Source organism: Babylonia areolata, chromosome 23 (genome assembly GCF_041734735.1).
Source record: "Babylonia areolata isolate BAREFJ2019XMU chromosome 23, ASM4173473v1, whole genome shotgun sequence".
Classification (NCBI taxonomy): Eukaryota; Metazoa; Mollusca; class Gastropoda; order Neogastropoda; family Buccinidae; genus Babylonia; species Babylonia areolata.
Genome location: NC_134898.1, coordinates 38,144,827 through 38,162,757, shown reverse-complemented (window position 1 = coordinate 38,162,757; position 17,931 = coordinate 38,144,827). Strand labels below are relative to the sequence as shown.

At 40.3% G+C, this 17,931-nt stretch overlaps 1 protein-coding gene across 1 annotated transcript in view; it reads right to left on the bottom strand.

Annotated features, from left to right (window-relative positions):
• Positions 1-16,810, bottom strand: part of LOC143297671 (uncharacterized) — a 53,703-nt gene extending 36,893 nt beyond the window's left edge. Inside the window, exon 1 of the mRNA XM_076610091.1 lies at positions 16,720-16,810. The gene's annotated coding sequence lies outside the window, so the exon portion shown is untranslated. The remainder of the gene's footprint in view (positions 1-16,719) is intronic.
• Positions 16,811-17,931: the final 1,121 nt, after the last annotated feature.

Here is a 17,931-nt window from a genome sequence, read left to right as displayed (position 1 = left end):
CTGCACCAATGCAAGAGTGTTTCTGACTCACTCGTGTAAACAAAGTGAGTCGATGTTTTAACCCGGTGTTCGGTTGTGTGTGTGTGTGTGTCCGTGGTAAACTTTAACATTGCCATTTTCTCAGCAAATACTTTGTCAGCTGACACCAAATTTGGCATACAAATGGGAAAAATTCAGTTCTTTCCAATCATCTTGTTTAACTCACTCAGTACGGCCAGTCCTCTCTTCTCCTCTACACAGACCCCTCGGATGTCCAGTGGGTGTCTGAATGACCCAACCTTTAGCTTCCGCCGTCAGAATTGTGGTATTCTTTGTTAACATTCACGTCTTCAGTATAAGAGCCTTCCGCTTGCAATATTTTGATGATGGTAACTGGGGTGAAACGCTGTTAACGTAGTCTCTTTCGCCGTTCGTATGGAAAGAGTTAAAACAATATTGTACCTCTGGGATGGGCACAAAAAAGCCAAATTATATGCAAATGAATTTACTGTTATATATATTTTTTTTGTTTTCTCTAAACTTGGCACTTTGATCTGATATTCTGACACAGCATCAAGAGCAGTCATTTATTATTATGTTTTGTTCAAACAGGAACTTCTTTTGCTAAGCATGGAAGTTATATTTCTGGTGCATGTCTTTGGTGCAGCTAGTAAAAAAGGAAAATTAATCTGTAATTAATGCTATGGGGGTTAATTTGCTTTAAACTGATCTTTCTCATCTTAAACATTATTCTGAAATTATACTCAATACATAAAAAGCTTGTGTGCTTTACTCTCAGTGTACAGGGCTTTCACTATGTTCATTGGCCCAAGTGGTCTTTTTCGGAAAATACTAAAAATCAATACTACAAGTGGACTTTATAGATCTATTGGCTGAGCCCTGAAGGTCATGGGCAAAAATCAATTGCGTACAAATATTTATACATATTCAAAGCGCGTGCTCATATTCCTCGCTAACGTGAAGGACGCCATTTTGTTTCAAGTTGTTGACCTGCCCGTTCAATCTTATATTCAATCGACAATACACGATAACATGTGATGGAAAATTGGAGGACACCGTGAAATATTTATTCAGAGAAAGAACGCCTCATCACTTACTGGATTATGTCCCAAACTGCCATAAAAAAAATATCAACAGAGTCAGTCGGAATTCACAGTTAAAAATAATAAACCATGAGAGTTAATACCCTTGATGAAACGTAAAAATTTCCAGTCTTTACTTTTCTCAAAATGAAGTCCTTTTCACTTCATACGACGTTTCGAAGTATTTGTACATGTTATTTGTTTAACAAAATACTCAAATTTCATATCAACTTTAAAACTATAAAACTAGAATGAACATAAAAGAGAAATTGAATCGACCCTGTTATACATTCCCCGCGGGTGTAACTAAACTTGTACATCTATCTAGATCCAGAGAAAACTGCTAAATGTTGCAGTGTGATTGGGGCCATAGCCACGTCTCCTTTACCGCGGACTTAAAAAGAATTCTTAATTGCCCTTGAGGATTTTTTGAATGCCCAAGATTCACCAGAATATGATTTAAACAGCGTTCTAACTGCAAATACCGCTATCGATTTATCACCCTTAAAAAAGCATGTTTAAATGTTAAAATTTTTAACGTCAGTAAAGGAGCCACGATAGTGTATTGAGTAAGACAGTTTCTTCTCACCCTAACACGTGGGGTTCGAATCTGCCTTCAGGGATTTTTTTTTTTCTTTTTTACCCGAAGCTTTATAATAACAAATACAGAACACATTTTAACGATTAGATTTTTTTTTTTTTTAAGTGTATCACAAGTGAGTCTTGAAGGCCCTGCCCCTCTCTTGTTAGTTACTGTTTTAATTATTGTATCTTTACCGTTTTTACTGCTACGGTTACAACTTCCGATACTACCACAGCCTGTTTCCTCTCATTTCTTACTGAATCTGTTTTCTTTGAGCCAATTTGACACTGACTCAGTGTGTGTGTGAGAGAGAGAGGGGGGGAGGGAGGTGGGGGACAGAGAGATTGGGATGTGGCTCTAGCGCGAGTGTCTCGAGGCCAACGTTGGAGGTCAGTGTGAACGATGACATCACTAACGGTATGTGAAACTGACTGAATCTCGGGCTCTAAAAAGACAAGCTGTAAAGATGACTGTTTTTAACTTTGGTGTGATTTTTTTTTTTTTTTTTTTCATCAGACCTTAGATTAGACAAATTAAACAATCAAACGAACAGTAAAAAAAAAAAAAAAAAAAGAGAGATAAATGCTGCAAAAACATAAGTCATTTCTTCCCCCCTTCCACACACCCCCGCCCCCTCCATAAAGAAAGAAAGTTGAAGAAATAGCAGAAGAAAAGTGACAGAAGCTGAGAAAGAAAGAATATGGGGAAAGCCTACTTCACTATGTCCATTTCTGTGGACAATGATCATGTTTCTCTACTATCCTTTTAACTGCAACGTATCTTACTGCAAAGTTAATATCATGTACATAAACAATAACTTCATTCTCATATTACATTGTTCGTCATTTATTTGTATTCTCCATTCTTCTGCTGACCAGGTTTGTCTTTCATTGTTGTATTTAATTTCAGCCCATTTGATCTCAAAGATTCTTTTTAGCATGCTTTCAAGTTGCTTGGATAATGAACGATACAATAAACGAGCCTAACTGTGAATCTGTTCAAGCTATGTCAAGATGAACAAGAGTTCCAAAACAAAACCATACATACCAAAATTCAGAAAAAAAAAGAACTTTCCCTCGGGAAAAGATGTATTCAATAATGTATAAAGATAAGAACACATAACGCTTTAAACAAATGACTTAATGAACAGACCATGTTGGAAGTGCTAACCGTACGGTTGCCGGTAAATGTTATCACCTCTAGATAATAGCTCGTTTTAACCTAGTCTTGTTCAAGGCATCAATGCCAAAAAAATCCTTTCTTTTTTTCATCCTTTTCCTTTCTTTTTTCTCAAATGTATATGCAGTAAACACGTTGATGGTGTAGTTAGTATCACTGTCTGTGTTATGTCCAGAATTTGTGTTTCTTTCAATTGTGAACAAGAAAAACGAGGTCATGTCGTCTTCAAACACAACCTACCTTCTAGTTACTCAGTCAGTCAGTGGGAAGCGGTTTTTAAAATTTTCGGATTTCAGAACGAACCTTAACGAAATAAACCGTTAATGATTCGGAAATACGGCTTAATTCGGGAGACTTACAACCTGTTATTGGTATGACTGTGAAGTTTTTTTCATACTATGTTTAAGCCAAATATGGTATTGGCAGACAAAGTATTTCCAGAGAAAATGGCAATGTTAAAATTTACCTCACACACACACACACACACACACACACACACACACACACACACACACACACTGACTGACTGACTGAAACCAATTATTGTCAGATTAACTGTTTGTTGTACTGACATTTTCGCAACCATAACACACACACACACACACACACACACACAGATAACTGAACACCGGGTTATAACATACTAACTTTGTTCACACGAGTGAGTCAAAAAAAGTGTCAAGTTTTGTTTGGAAAAAAAGGAATGGACTGGGCAGACAGGGAAAGCAGACAACAGTGATTGTGAAGGAAAAAAAAAAAGGCAGAAACAAAGACAGCTTTGGGAAAGAGGAAATTTCTAGCAAAGATTTTTTCCAGAAGGTTGGGATGCTATTTAAACTGAAAGACCCCCGGCAACTCCACGAAGAATTGACGTATGTAATTCGTTAAAAAAAAAAAAAAAAAAAAAAACTTAACTATTGATAATAGCCTAAGGCCTTTGTATGGTGTTTGTCATGGCTTCAGATTTTGAATATCATTTGGCCATATCATCATTTTTTGTGTGTGTGTGTGTGTGGTCAGAAACAGCATGGTTCACATCAACACGACCCTGTTCTTGCCCAAGATCACCTAGCCTCATGTACATCTTTACATGACTTTTCATCTTTTCTCCATTTCAGTTTCTTCATTCATTTTATTCATCTTACGATCCCCCCACCCCCAAACATTTGAGGGTGGTGGTGTAGGCGGAGGGGGTGAGAGAGCATGCATGAGCCGCCATCTAGATATCCAACATGCTGGCGCGCGGCTACACATTGATTTTTATGCCCCCCCCCCCCCCCCCCCCCCCCTTTTCTTTTGTGATATAAATATAATCATCGTGTACAAGGAATGTTATCACAGATCTCATTTCAATTATTGTATTATTAAATACTGACCTTGTGACCACGATGTCTTCAGATTTTTTTGGCGCACGATTTTAGCAGAGTGGAGACAAAGCCATGAAAACGGAAACATACGAAATAAGAACGGAACCGGAAGTAGGCCTTACGCCTTACGAAATAAGAACGGAACCGGAAGTAGGCCTGACTAAGCGCGTTGGGTTACGCTGCTGGTCAGGCATCTGCTTGGCAGATGTAGTGTCGCGTATATGGATTTGTCCGAACGCAGTGACGCCTCCTTGAGCTACTGAAACTGAAACATAACTATCCCCATGCATGCGCAGCTCACCGACCTCCTCCTTACGTTCCCCATGGAGTTGTCGAGGGCTTTTTCAAAACTGTATATAGGCTACTTGCTGACAGATGCCTTCAGAGACGCTGACGTAGGCACTGGCATCAGGTACCGCACAGATGGCTCACTCTTTAACCTCAGGAGGCTTCAAGCAAGAACCAAGGCGAGGACAGACACCGTCAACGACTTCCTGTTTGCTGATGACTGCGCTCTCAACGCTGCCTCTGAAGCTGACATGCAACACAGTGTCAACATGGCCTCACAATCAGCACAAAGAAGACTGAGGTGATGCACCAGCCAGCTCCAGGAAAGCCTTACGTTGAACCAAACTACTTCATCAACGGGCAACGACTGAACGCGGTGAACAAGTTCACATACCTGGGCAGTACACTCTCTCACACAGTTGTCATCGATGACGAGGTGAATGCCAGACTCGCCAAAGCCAGTGCTGCCTTCGGCAGACTCTATAGGAACGTTTGGAACAGGAGAGGCATCACCCTGGAGACGAAGCTCAAAGTATACAAGGCCATAGTTCTCACCACACTGCTCTATGGATGTCAATCATGGACGGTCTACAAACGCCACGCCAAAAAGCTGAACCACTTCCACACCACCAGCCTCAGAAAACTTCTCGGCATAAAGTGGCAAGAGAAGATCCCTGACACAGAGGTGCTCACTCGTACAAACTTGCCCAGCATCTACACCATCTTGATGCAGGCCCAGCTGCGCTGGGCAGGCCATGTAGTTCGCATGCCAGACCACCGGCTCCCCAAGAAACTGCTGTACGACGAACTCCAACATGGTAAGCGCTCCCATGGAGGCCAAAAGAAGCACTTCAAAGACACTCTGAAAGCTTCTCTGAAGGCCTTCAACGTCAGCCACAACACATGGGAGCTGAATGCAATGGACAGACCAAAGTGGCGTTCAGCTGTCCACAAAGGCGCCAAATCCTGTGAGGCCAACAGAATCGCTGCAACAGAGCAACGCAGACTGGCCAGGAAAAGCAGTGCCAGCAAGTCCCCAACAGCCGCCACCATCCCCCACCATCCCCTGTCCACACTGCGTCAGAACCTTCCGGGCGCGGATTGGCCTGACCAGTCATCTGCGTACCCACAGAGCCCAACCCACCCACCCCCAGGATGACTAGATGGTTCTCGTCGATCCCGACGGACGAACCATATATAGGCTACTAACAAATCTGCGCTGCTCTTTTCTATTGCTCTCTATCGCGTGTCCGCCATTTCATGTTGTTTTTCCCCCCTCTCATTGTAAGCCTTTCCAGTCCATTCGTAAAATTTGGGTATAATGATTGACCATGGTGCGATTACGAACTCTTGGAATTTCAGGAAACAACATATAGAAGAAAGTTTATTAACAAGAAAATGCATACGACGTTCCAGAACACGTGCTATGGTTGGTGGAGTGCATTACCTCTACATCACTGAACACACTTCCGCCCTTCGTACTATATTTTCATCTTCGCTTTTGGTTTCCGACCTTGAATCTCGTGGCGTTTTCGCCATCAAGTTGGATAAAGATCTCTTTGTAAGATCTAAGCTAAACTACGCCGGCTGCACGTGCAGATGGATGCTTGAAGTGATAATGGCTTTACGTGATGTGATACAGTTTTAAGTAAATATGGGTGTGGTTTTGAGTTTCGTGATGTCATGTTGTTACAATGGATTAATGTATTGCAATATATGTGCATCACTTGGGTGTTTTCTGTGTATGATATGTATGACAAATGTTATGCAGTGAGTGATGATTTTTGTGTCTGTATGAAAATGATTAAGTGTTTAAGTGTTTGGTTGTGTTTTGTTTTTGTGTGATAAAAAGTGCATGTTTGAAACTGTTTTTACATTGCACAGTGCAGCTGTGCATGAAGGGGCTCTTGAATACCCTCCACATTTTCCTGGCGATAGTATTATTGTATTGGATTTCTCTTTTATACCGAAAGGAAAACCGTCAATCAGTCAAAGCGGGTCTGTTTCAAATACTTGTCGAGTTCTGACTTAAAGAGGACATAAAATCTGAAAGCGTAGAGACCTTGGAAGACTGCATGTAAAATGAATTATTCAATTGTGCACAACATTGTCTGCATCTAATTTAAGACTTCCAAGACTTTTTATTGGCATCAAAAAATAGAAGAACATGGTAAGCACAAGGGGTTGACTTTTTATTGGCATCAAAAAATAGAAGAACATGGTAAGCACAAGGGGTATTAAAATGACCTTCGGTGATCAGCCACTTCTCATCAAGAAATCACAAAAGTGGCGCACGCATACCCTCTCTAACGCCCCTCTCTCCACATCACCACCCTGAAGTTTTGGTTTTTGTTGTTTTTTGTTTTGTTTGTTTTTTGGTTGATTGGGTGTTTTTTTCTGTTTTGTTTTGTTTTGGGTCTTTTTTTATGACTTGTCAGAAGATTCTGCGCTGCTCTGTCTAGGATCATATTCGAAACCTGTCCGGGATTTGATTTAGAAAAAAGTTGGTGATTGAGACGTGTGTGACGTCAGTGAATCTGTGTTGTTTTAAACGTCTCAGTTGCTCCAACATCAGGTGGGTTTAAATCTGTGTCGGTGCTTTCTGCACTATGAAAACTTTACTTTGTTGACTTACACATTAGTACATTTTTATCAAATCTTTTAACAAATTGTTCTGCTTATTCCTGATCTCTTTGGGTGGATTCTCATATAAGCCTATTTGCAGAATTTCTCAAGGCTGGATCTGAGTTAGTTGAAATAAGTGTTACCGTGGTAACGCGTTTTTTTAGAAAAAAACAGTAAAATCCGTAATTTCCGGTATCGAACAAATGTATGAATCTGTTTTCGGTTAGTGCACCTTGCCATTTTTGACGTGCCCAAAAATATATGTGCATGCAAATCTGTCAGTTGTTGCAATTTTTGGTAATTACCTGCAACTGTAAAGTCTAACTGTGTACCTATAAAATTATAAAATGAACAGATAGCCATTTTCTGGTAATACATCTGCAACAATATCCGTGTACATGTAAAATCGTTCTGATCAAAAGACAGTTCAGCTAAGCCCGTAATGTAACGAATAATCTGTCCCAGTAACTAAAAATCAAGCAGTAATTGTCACGCTGAAACGTAAGAACCAAGAAATGCACCTGGCGTTGACCACAATCCCTTATCGTTATCAATGTAGGCCCACATTGGACACAGATTTCTTAACTTACAAAGGCAAAAACAGTTAGGCAGTAAGCTCTGGATGTTTTATCATGTACTGCAAAATGCATTTCCCGACCATACTAGACATAATCGAAGCAGCATCTTGCGCTCGATGTAAAATGGAGCAATATTCTATTTCATGATTTCTCATATAAAGCAGAAACGTCTTAATGGTGTCTGTGAACCAAATGCTCGTCGTCCATGCTTAGCTACATGAAATGGAGCTTGGGAATTATATTCTATTTCATGATTTCTCAGACAATTGCAGAAACGTAATAATGGTGTCTGTGAATCAAACCAACATCGTCCGTGTCTTGCATGCACGCTACGCTGTTCATTACGTGAAGGCTTGTAATGTTCTAAATTCTAAGTACGAGTATGGTGTACAGATAGCTAACAACTACGTCGTTATGCGTGCTATTCAAGAAAACTGAATGTATTTTCAAAAAACATTTCTTCTTCACATGGTTGACAGGAAAGTCCGTTCCTGTGTTCGTGTCTTTTATATTCTAAAACTCTTTTCATAAGTACACTACCATCCTCGCCAATGGGCTTACTTTTCCAATGTTCATCTTTCATGTGGTCTCTGCAAATCATCTGGAACTGCCGAGTACTGATACTTTTCTTGCCACGTGATTTCTCATCCAGCTGACAATATATACTTTCAGATAGGATCAATAGATCTGATGATCCCTTGCAAGATGGTCTTTGCAAGTCCTGCTGAGCGGGAAACATCAGGCCTCTCTTAATAATAAAAGCGCCTCTGCTTGCAGAGTGCCAGATGTTCAGGTATTATATGTTCAGTTTGTTGCTGTTCGTTCCAGCACAGCGATATCTGCATGAGATCCCCTCTGGTGGTGACCTGATATGACACTGACTTTATTTTGCTGGAAAACGTCGTCAACTCATGTTGGAGCTGGAGTCATGAGAAGCATCGCTTCTGGAATTTGTTAAAGAAATTACAACACAAATGGCCTGCTTTCTTCTAGAGCCTGTTTGTTCAAACAGCAGTGTGTGGAACCACAGAAAGATCTATTGACTTTGGGATTCTCTTGCATACAAGTTGTAAAAAAAAAAATTAAAAATTTTTTTTTTTAAAGTGTCGCATCCATCCCTCCCATTTCCGCAGTTGTGCAGTTGTGTTTTTGAAATCTCTTGATCAGTCCATTTCATGTCATCTTCAGATCCTGTGGACGGAAAAAAGTATACATTTGATAAATGCCGAAAAAGGCACCTTGTGTATTTCATCAGTATTAGTTACTATTATACAAGTACCTATCAATATAAAAATTAATTAACAACCATTTACATACTGACATAGTATATAATTATTACTGAAAGTGAATATCACCACGAGCGTTCAGGAACACATGCTCAAAGTAAATCTACCATCCACATGCCTAGATCAAATACAAATTACACTTTACCAAAACATGGTTAACATCAAATATTATAATTATTACTGGACCATCAACACGGCTGGTATCACAAGACCTTTGCAGTAGACTTCTGAATGAAAATTTCTCACAAACAAAACGACTGTTTCGTACGCTATGTGTAGCTGTTGTTGTTTTTAGCGAGGTGTAGAAAGCCAACAAAAATGCTGCCGCGCGCGCGCACACACACACACACACACACACACACACACACACACGTATGTGCGCTCACCTTCTGTCCCCTTGGGTCCTGGTACACGTCGGTGTTGTTTCATCGTCAAATGATGGACTTTAGTAAGTGACTGCAAACATTTCGTCCTAGTATATACAACATATACAGTGAATGCAAGTTTCAGTTTCTCAAGATGTCACAGTGTTCAGACAAATCCATATTACGCTACAAATCTGCCAGGCACATGCCTGACCAGCATCATAACCCAGCATGCTCGGTCAGGCCTTGAGTGCATGGTTTTATTATATTTGTGCAACTATCAGAGTTGTAAGTTGGACTGGAAGATCAAACCGAGCGTCTAGTCATTCGGATGAGATGACAAACCGGACTCCAGTGCACAGCACACACTGGGTGCACTGAAAAAGAACAAAAAACAAAGCAAAAATATGGAGAAGAAATCCACTCTTGATAGTTACACAAATATAATAAAACCATGCACTCAAGGCCTGACCGAGCATGTTGGGTTATGATGCTGGTCTGATACAAGAAAGGGCGAAAGCGGGATTCGAACCCACACACTCACGAGCTCTCTACATTGGCAGCTGAGCGTCTAAACCATTCTTATCAAACATAGCCAACGTTCCAGCAACTGGGAAGCAGTAATGTGGTGTTTTCGGATCCGGAACAAGCCTCAACGATATAAGCTGTTAATGATCCGGAAATACAACTTAATTCGAAAGACTTGAAACTTATAATGGGCATGACTGAAGATTTTTTTTTTCCAACCATGTTCCAAATTTGGTATTGGCAGATAAAAGTGTTTTCAGAAAAAATGGCAATGTTTAAGTTTAACACACACACACACACACACACACCCCAACCCAACATCGGTTAATAACATACTTTTTTTTTTTTCTTTTTTTTTTTGTGTGCTGCCCCATCATCTGCACCGTTTCAGTGGCATTACTCCCACGCCGCTCATTTAGATTCCCCCGTACACGACCACACCCGGGTTCGTCCGTCGCAGTTCCAGCGTCGGCAGTCCACAGGGAACCATCGATGTTAGGTCGCCTGGAGGCCACATACCAGAGGAGACCCTGCACTGCTGCTGAGTCACTTCGGTGGTGTTCAGTGGTGCCTGTTCTGTTTTAACGTACTTAGGACACCACCTACTAAACCCCCTACTAACGACAATAATGGCTTAGTCGCGGAGCCAGACTGAGTGAGCGTCTCTCCCAGAGTGGAGACCGCCACCACGTCCCTCAAACAACAGCCCCCCCATGAATCTGACGACATTGACAGGACTCACCCCAAGCACGGAAGTGGAGGGGCATCGAAACTGAGGTCACCATGAGAGCAGGGCATACTTTGTTTATTACATAAGTGAGTCGAAGCAACAAAGCTCCCCGCCCAACCCCCCGCACCTCCAACCCCACCACCCACCACCACCCAGTATTTTTAACCATCGCATCACTTGACCTATTGGTGAATGATAAATGACATACCGTCTGGCATGAACTCAAGGCAATACGTCGAGTCGCGAAACAAACTTTGGCAGAGAGGGTGACGTTTTTGAAAATAAAATAAGACAATCATTATTTGGTATTTTCGCGAGCGTCCAGGCGCGCGTGTGTCTGTGTTGCTGAAGTCAAACGATTATGAATATAATTATTATAATATTTTTAATTACTTAGCAAATGCTGCATATTTGATCATAAGAAAGATGAACTATTTTTTATGCTATGGGTAAAAACGACACAGGTTTTATGGGAGCACTAAGTGGGTTGGCTCTGTGGCTTACGTATCGATAGATTTTGAATTTGAGGTAATGATAGCTTGTCAAGTACTTTTCAAGAAAATGTGTTTCTTGAAGAAAAACACTTAGATTTAAATATGATGTATCAAGCAGCCATGGAGACCACCATTTTAAAAAGGTTCAGACATCACAAACACAGAGACTCAATTCAGCTTTTGGCTGACTTGTCAGTGAAGTGGGCCGAAACGAATTATCTGAAAAATGCAAAGCAAGGACTCACCAAAAGAACTCTGCAAGGACTGTGTTTGAATGGATTTTGGTTTAGTTCCATACAATTTTAAACCCGAGTTTCCGGAAGAAGAATTAAAAGAAGCTACTGAAATACATGATCAGCAACACAGAGTTCAAAGCTGTGAATTCAAATGTGGAAAATTTGTTTGCCCACTCCGTTATGCTAGGAGGCAGATGTTGCAGACACAATAATTTAACTGTCGCAGCTTCTGTAAACTATGAATGTGATGGGCCAATATTTTCATTCACAGAACACTAGCCGTTGCCACGGGCTTCTCTCTGGAGAGCCAAACCCAATATGGCGGCGCCCTGTATTGCGTTTTGGAGATGGTTTATATCATTATTGCTTTTATGTACTGATACGTTCAGTTTAATAAATGGTTCTGTAATTATTTACCCATTTGCCAGGCGTTTCAAGCAAGAAGCTGTGTTATTTTTGTGTCCGTTTTAACATGTACGTGTATAAATAGATAAACGTGATTCCTGTTGTACTACAACAAAAACAGGAAATACCGGGGTGTAGGGGGTGAGTGAGAGACGGGGGTGGAAGGATATCATTTTGAAACATAATGATATATCAAACGTTATAGACTTCCCTAATTCATTTCGAGTTTTCACTTTCAATACATCTTAAACTCGTAAAACCTGGCGTCACACAATAATCACTCTGGACACGTTCGTTTTTTGATCGGTAGATCCGGCGCGTTGTCCCATTCCGCACGGTGCAGATTGAAGGTCTAATCATCTTCTGCCTCAATTTAAAAACGTATGCTCATCTTCAAAAACGATTGTTTCTCTCAAAACAATGGTGGAAGCCTCTTTGTTATTACCCAGAAGTGTTTAAATGTGCAGGCACAAGCAATACGACTTAAGTCCGAACGACAAATTCAGGACTAAGTCCAGATTTCTTGATTTAGATGATCGTTCGTGGACATGACACAGTAAGCGGTAAGATCTATCCACAAATCATTCTCTGATTAAAAATTAGCGGCCTCAATCGCCTCCTTTCAATAATACGTTTCTGTGAACAGTGGATCAACTGGATGTGATCTAAGTGCTGAAAATGAGTTCAAGAAAGGAACTTGCTACCTCTTTTCTTTTTTTTTTCCTTTTTTTTTAAACGATGCTCCTTTAACAGTAAAAACGACCATTTGTGTGAATGCATAAAGTGTAAGACATTCACAATCACAACAGCCATTCTATGTCTTGAGTCTTATTTCAAAACCTAATGTTTCAGATGGGTGAGAACGCTCTTAAAAAAAAAAAAAAAAAAAAAAAAATCTAACATTCAGATTGATGTCCTATTAACTGGCATATTTTGCTGCTTCTGGCAGATACATGCATCTCTGTAAATTTCATATCAAACAGGTTACTATCTGAATTAAAGATGATAAAATAAGAAGATGACACATACTGACCAGTTTTGCAATATCAAGAATAAATCAGAAAAGAGGAAAGGCCACACTTTTGTTTATATATTATTATATAATATACATAACATTAACCTGACAGTGGAAACATTTTTGGCTTCTTTATATTTTTTGTGTCTTTCCCAGAAGTGCATTGTTACCTCATTAGAATTCTTAGATACCTGGAATGGAATGACTATTTTTTTCTTTTGTTTTTTAGCCAAATTTGGTGGTTAAGAAAGTATTTCAAGAAAAAATGAAATTCTTTATCTCAAAACACACACACACACACACACACACACACACAAGGTTGCTACATATTCCCATTGTGTGTAAACACATAAGAGCCAAAACATGACAATATTTTAAGAAAACAGGTGAGGGGATAGAGGGAGATTGGAGTAGGAAGGTAAGTTAGGTGTGTAGAGATTAGGATTCTGGTAATTCAGAAGATAATGCTAAAAAATTATGATTATGAATGTTAAGACAAGGGTGAAATGTATCAGAGAATGTAGAATACATAATATCCATATATAGAAGCACTCCACACACACACACACACACACACACACACACACACACACACACACACTGGGTTGTTACAGACTCCCATTGTGTTTAAATACAGGAGAGCCAAAATGAAAAAAAAAAGGGATACATGGAGACTGGGGTGAGAAGGTAACTTAGAAGTGTAGAGATGTTGATTCTGGTAATTCAAAAGATGATAACAATGTTGAGGGTCAAACATTTCAGAGATTCATATTAATCATATTTCTATTGAACACATGCTCTCTCTCTCTCTCTCTCTCTCTCTCTCTCTCACACACACACACACACACACACACACACACACTCTCTCTCTCTCTCTCTCTCTCTCTCTCTCTCCCCCTCTCACCACATTTATCAAACATCACAATATAAATACTAGGGTATTTTCATGAATGTGTTCATGTAGGTTTCTATCTAACTATTTAGTGGTATTTTTTTCATTTTTCCTTGTATTGTTGTAGTTGTATACTCTGTCCATACTGGAATGTTATCTTATTCTATTCCATACAATTCAAAGTTTTCAAGTACTTGTATTTAAATCATTTCTTGACTTCTTTTTTTTTAAATATAATAATGATTGTCCTAAAGCAATTTTGTGCTTGGATAATGTATGTTTCTTTGCACAAACAATGTCTCTCAAAGCTAATTTAAGGCTGGCACATATTCTAAACATTGTAAGTCAGTGTTCACACACACACACACACACACACACACACACACACACACATTTAATGTAAATAAACCTTAATAACCCCACCCCCACCACTCTTTCACTCCCTCACTGGGGTGGTGGTGGTGGATACTGAACATTTGTGCACATTTTTCAAACTAATGTATTGCAATAGGGGATCCCCATGACTGACCAAGGTCAGGCACACAAACATATATAAAGATACCTTATAGATATATATGTCTGAACATTGAGTTTGAACTAAAAATGTTAAATGCTCTGTCTGTCTCTACTCACTGTGTGTGTCTGTGTGTGTGTGTGTTTGCCAGTGTGCATATATATGTGTATTTTTACAGTACACTGTTTTTTGTACAACTTATTATTTCAAGAATCATCAGTGAGTGCTTACCAAGATCTGACACGCAAACACACAAATGAGAGAATGAGACACACACTGTCTGGTTTCCTAAGATAATAAAATAACCATCAGTAAAAGTCTATCAATTCACGATAACAGTAACGTCGTATCCACGCCAAACCAATGTATGGTACGGATCATCATTTTCGCGTTACCTATCCTCCCTGCTGTATGCCTGTGTGTGTGTGTGTGTGTGTGTGCTTTCCGAACCGAGGCGGATACGAATCGACCGGGTTAAAAACTGCCGTACTTGTTCCGAGTCCCAACCCACACAAAGCCTACTTTTCTCCCGGCACTCATACTGTCTTGTCGCATCCCCGAACCCCGCCGCGACCACCACACACACGTGGAAGAACCTTTTTTTTTTAGTGTAGAAGAAAGAAACAAAAGCGTAAACAATAAAACATCAGTCCATGTTCACACAAACCACAACCTCAAAAACGTAATTAATCACGGACATTCCGTGAATTAGTAGTGCTGGGTCGGGCAGTTTAACATGCGTCTCGGTTCGCCCTACCAAATAATGCCGTAAACTGTATAAAGAAAACAAAGAAAGGGAACGATGGAAGAGTAGAAACTGTGGCTTCCCCCTACTCGGACCACTGTGGCATGTGTCATCCTCTCCCCACACGAAACCAATACTGTCTAGCAAGCATGTGGACATAATTAGATAACGCGGTTGTTGTCGGTGGATGCTTTATTATTACTACGTAACTGAAAGACAAAATCCTGAACGAGTCTTTTTTTTCTTCTTCTGCTGCTTCTTTTTCTTTTCTTCCCCCCCCCCCCCCCCCGAACACGGGTCTATTCTTTTTGCTCTGTCGAAATCGATTTGACTGTTAAAAAAAACAAAAACATAACGATAATAAAGAACTACACATAACACCTAACTAAACAAAGCAAAAATCACTGTCCAGAAATCTGCTTCTTTACCGGAAGCAGGGCCTCACAACTCATTGTCATACCTCCTTTAAACATTCTCCTTCCCCTAACACTCCTAAACCACGTCCCCCCTACAACTCACTCCTAGGTCTTAAATTAACTGGAAAATAAAAACCTGACAGAAAAACGTGGACAAACCCTCCTGGGTGACACAAAGAGTGACAACTGAAGTTTCAAGTTTTATGAAGTCAGCAACTTAATGAACACATGGAAAACCAAACAATCTACACCCAATGCATAAGCTATTCGAAAGACTAATGTTAAACGTGTGACACGTATTGAGTAAAATAATTAAAGTACAGAGCAGGTTGCAAAGCCTGATAAGGATGTTTGACACCCTGTGTCCACCCCATTGCTATTACTACTGCTTCCATTCGTATTACTGGTATAACTGCTGACCACACAAATTGTTCAAATAATTGGTTGTAATATTATAGGCACAACTGACTTCAACAATATTACAATTATTGATGGAGCAAAGGGCCATCTCATTCCACATTAACCATCTGTCCACCAGACATCCCTGTCAATGTTCCACGGTAAGTAAACATAGAAATATGGAGAGAGAAAAAAATATATAAAGAATAGTATGAACCTACACTGTCAAAGGCACAGTTTAATACTCATGAATTTAGGGGTGGGTGGAGGAGTGGGGACCCAAATTTATGGACACTATGCCGTTCCGGTTCTGCAAGACCAATCCAAAATCATCTATGGTCACTATGCAGTTCTGCAAGTCCAATCCTAAATTACTGCATCTTTTGGTTACATTTTCATGCTATGTGGGACCAAAAACGAAAAAAGCAAGAGGAGGCAAATTAGTTTAGTGACTGAATCCGCATCAACACGGAGTAAAATGACGTATAAAATGAGTGGAAATCCAACGAAAATGAGTTACAACATTTACTGATGGTAATATCGTTTCATACATGCACAAAAACTGCTGGTAAAATAGGTTCCTGAATGTTGGATGCTAAAATAGGACAACCATCAAATCTATAAATAGCACATCGGAACGCACGCGGGAAATCGCGAGATTTAAAAGACGTTGTATATACAACCCTGACTTATGTATGATATTCGTGCGCCTGTGTTCTACTTCTTTTTTTAAGAAAACAAATTGGGCACTCAAACGTGTTCAGTTACAGACATAACAAAAACAAAACAAAAATCGGCAACTGAAAATTAAAGAAGGAAGAAAAGGTCACCATCTGAACATCTACTGTCACCTGTTTTGATGGAGGACATGAGAACCAGTTGCCGATAAACATTGCACAGCCGTTATTTGTCTTTCCGATTGTCACCGTAGAACATTTTCTCTAAAAATCAATAGGAAAGCATTTTACTGAGATTACTGCAAAATCACTCACCTAAATAATCACAGATTCACTCGTAATTCCACACGAAATGTGCACATCACATTTTTGCAACAATATGGCGATTGCCTTTTACCCACAGTTCCTTGCGACTCGCGCCACCTACCGATTTTGATTTTCTCAATGAGAAGGGATGATAACTCTTATCATTTTCATGCGTGAAAGTGCGTCGTCAATGCAAGGCAATAAAAAATTGCAATTTTTGTTCATACTGTTCCTGTTTCATTCAAAGACATTAAGATATATTCAGCCGAAGACAAGTAACGAACCCACTGGTGAAGGGGTGCTGGAAGGCGGAGTAACGGGGCAACGTGCTTCCACGATTTTTCGTTATGAATAGCGGACTTTGCGTGCTGATCCACCTTCCGGTCGCTTTTCTGTTACAGTCTCCAAACAAAGAGCGCTGTGCACCAATCCAGTTTCGTTTCTGTTATCTGACAAGAAAAATAACAGACATGTGATCTAACCCTTGTTACGGTGAATGATGTTGACAATGGGACAAGTAATGTTTCTGTTATTCATGACAGGGAGACCAGTTTGGTCAATCTTTTCACATTTCTTTCATTCCTGTTCTATATTTTACAACAGGTGATCTCCCTTGACTTGCGCGAGCTACTGCCTGGGCGGAAAATTTCCGTAACCTTTGACACAGCAAGGTTAAAGTTTAGAGGAGTGAAGGTCGTTTTAGGAAGCGAGAAAAGGGGTGGGGCGGGTGGGGGGATAATGAGGTAGGGGGAGGGAGGACGGGAGATAGAAAGCGGGCGGAAGGAAAACCGATTCGTCGTCTGGTGTACTCCGCCACTGGTTCCATGTATCAGTGGAAGAAGGGCGTAGTGGATAAGACATAAGAGCATCGTGTGGAAATTGCGAGAAACGACTGAAGCGTTCGAGAAAGGCATATCGTGCGATACTGCAGGCTTCTTTGTTCGGTTTTGTGTGTGTGTGTGTGTGTGTGAGGGGTGGGGGTTTATGTGTGTGTGTGTGTGTTTGTTTTTGTTTTGTTTTTCCATACGATGGCGCTGCTGTTTACAGAGTTTGGTTGTAGCAATGGAGGCCATCAACTGGAGAATGGAGGACAGCACATGTTTTCTGCTTTTGCCTATGTCGATCGCCTTTGGCATTGCTGGCAATTTCGAGTACAAGTTAGATGCGCAAGCACAAGATCCAAGATGACCGCGGAGCTCTCCAATTGATAATGGTACGATT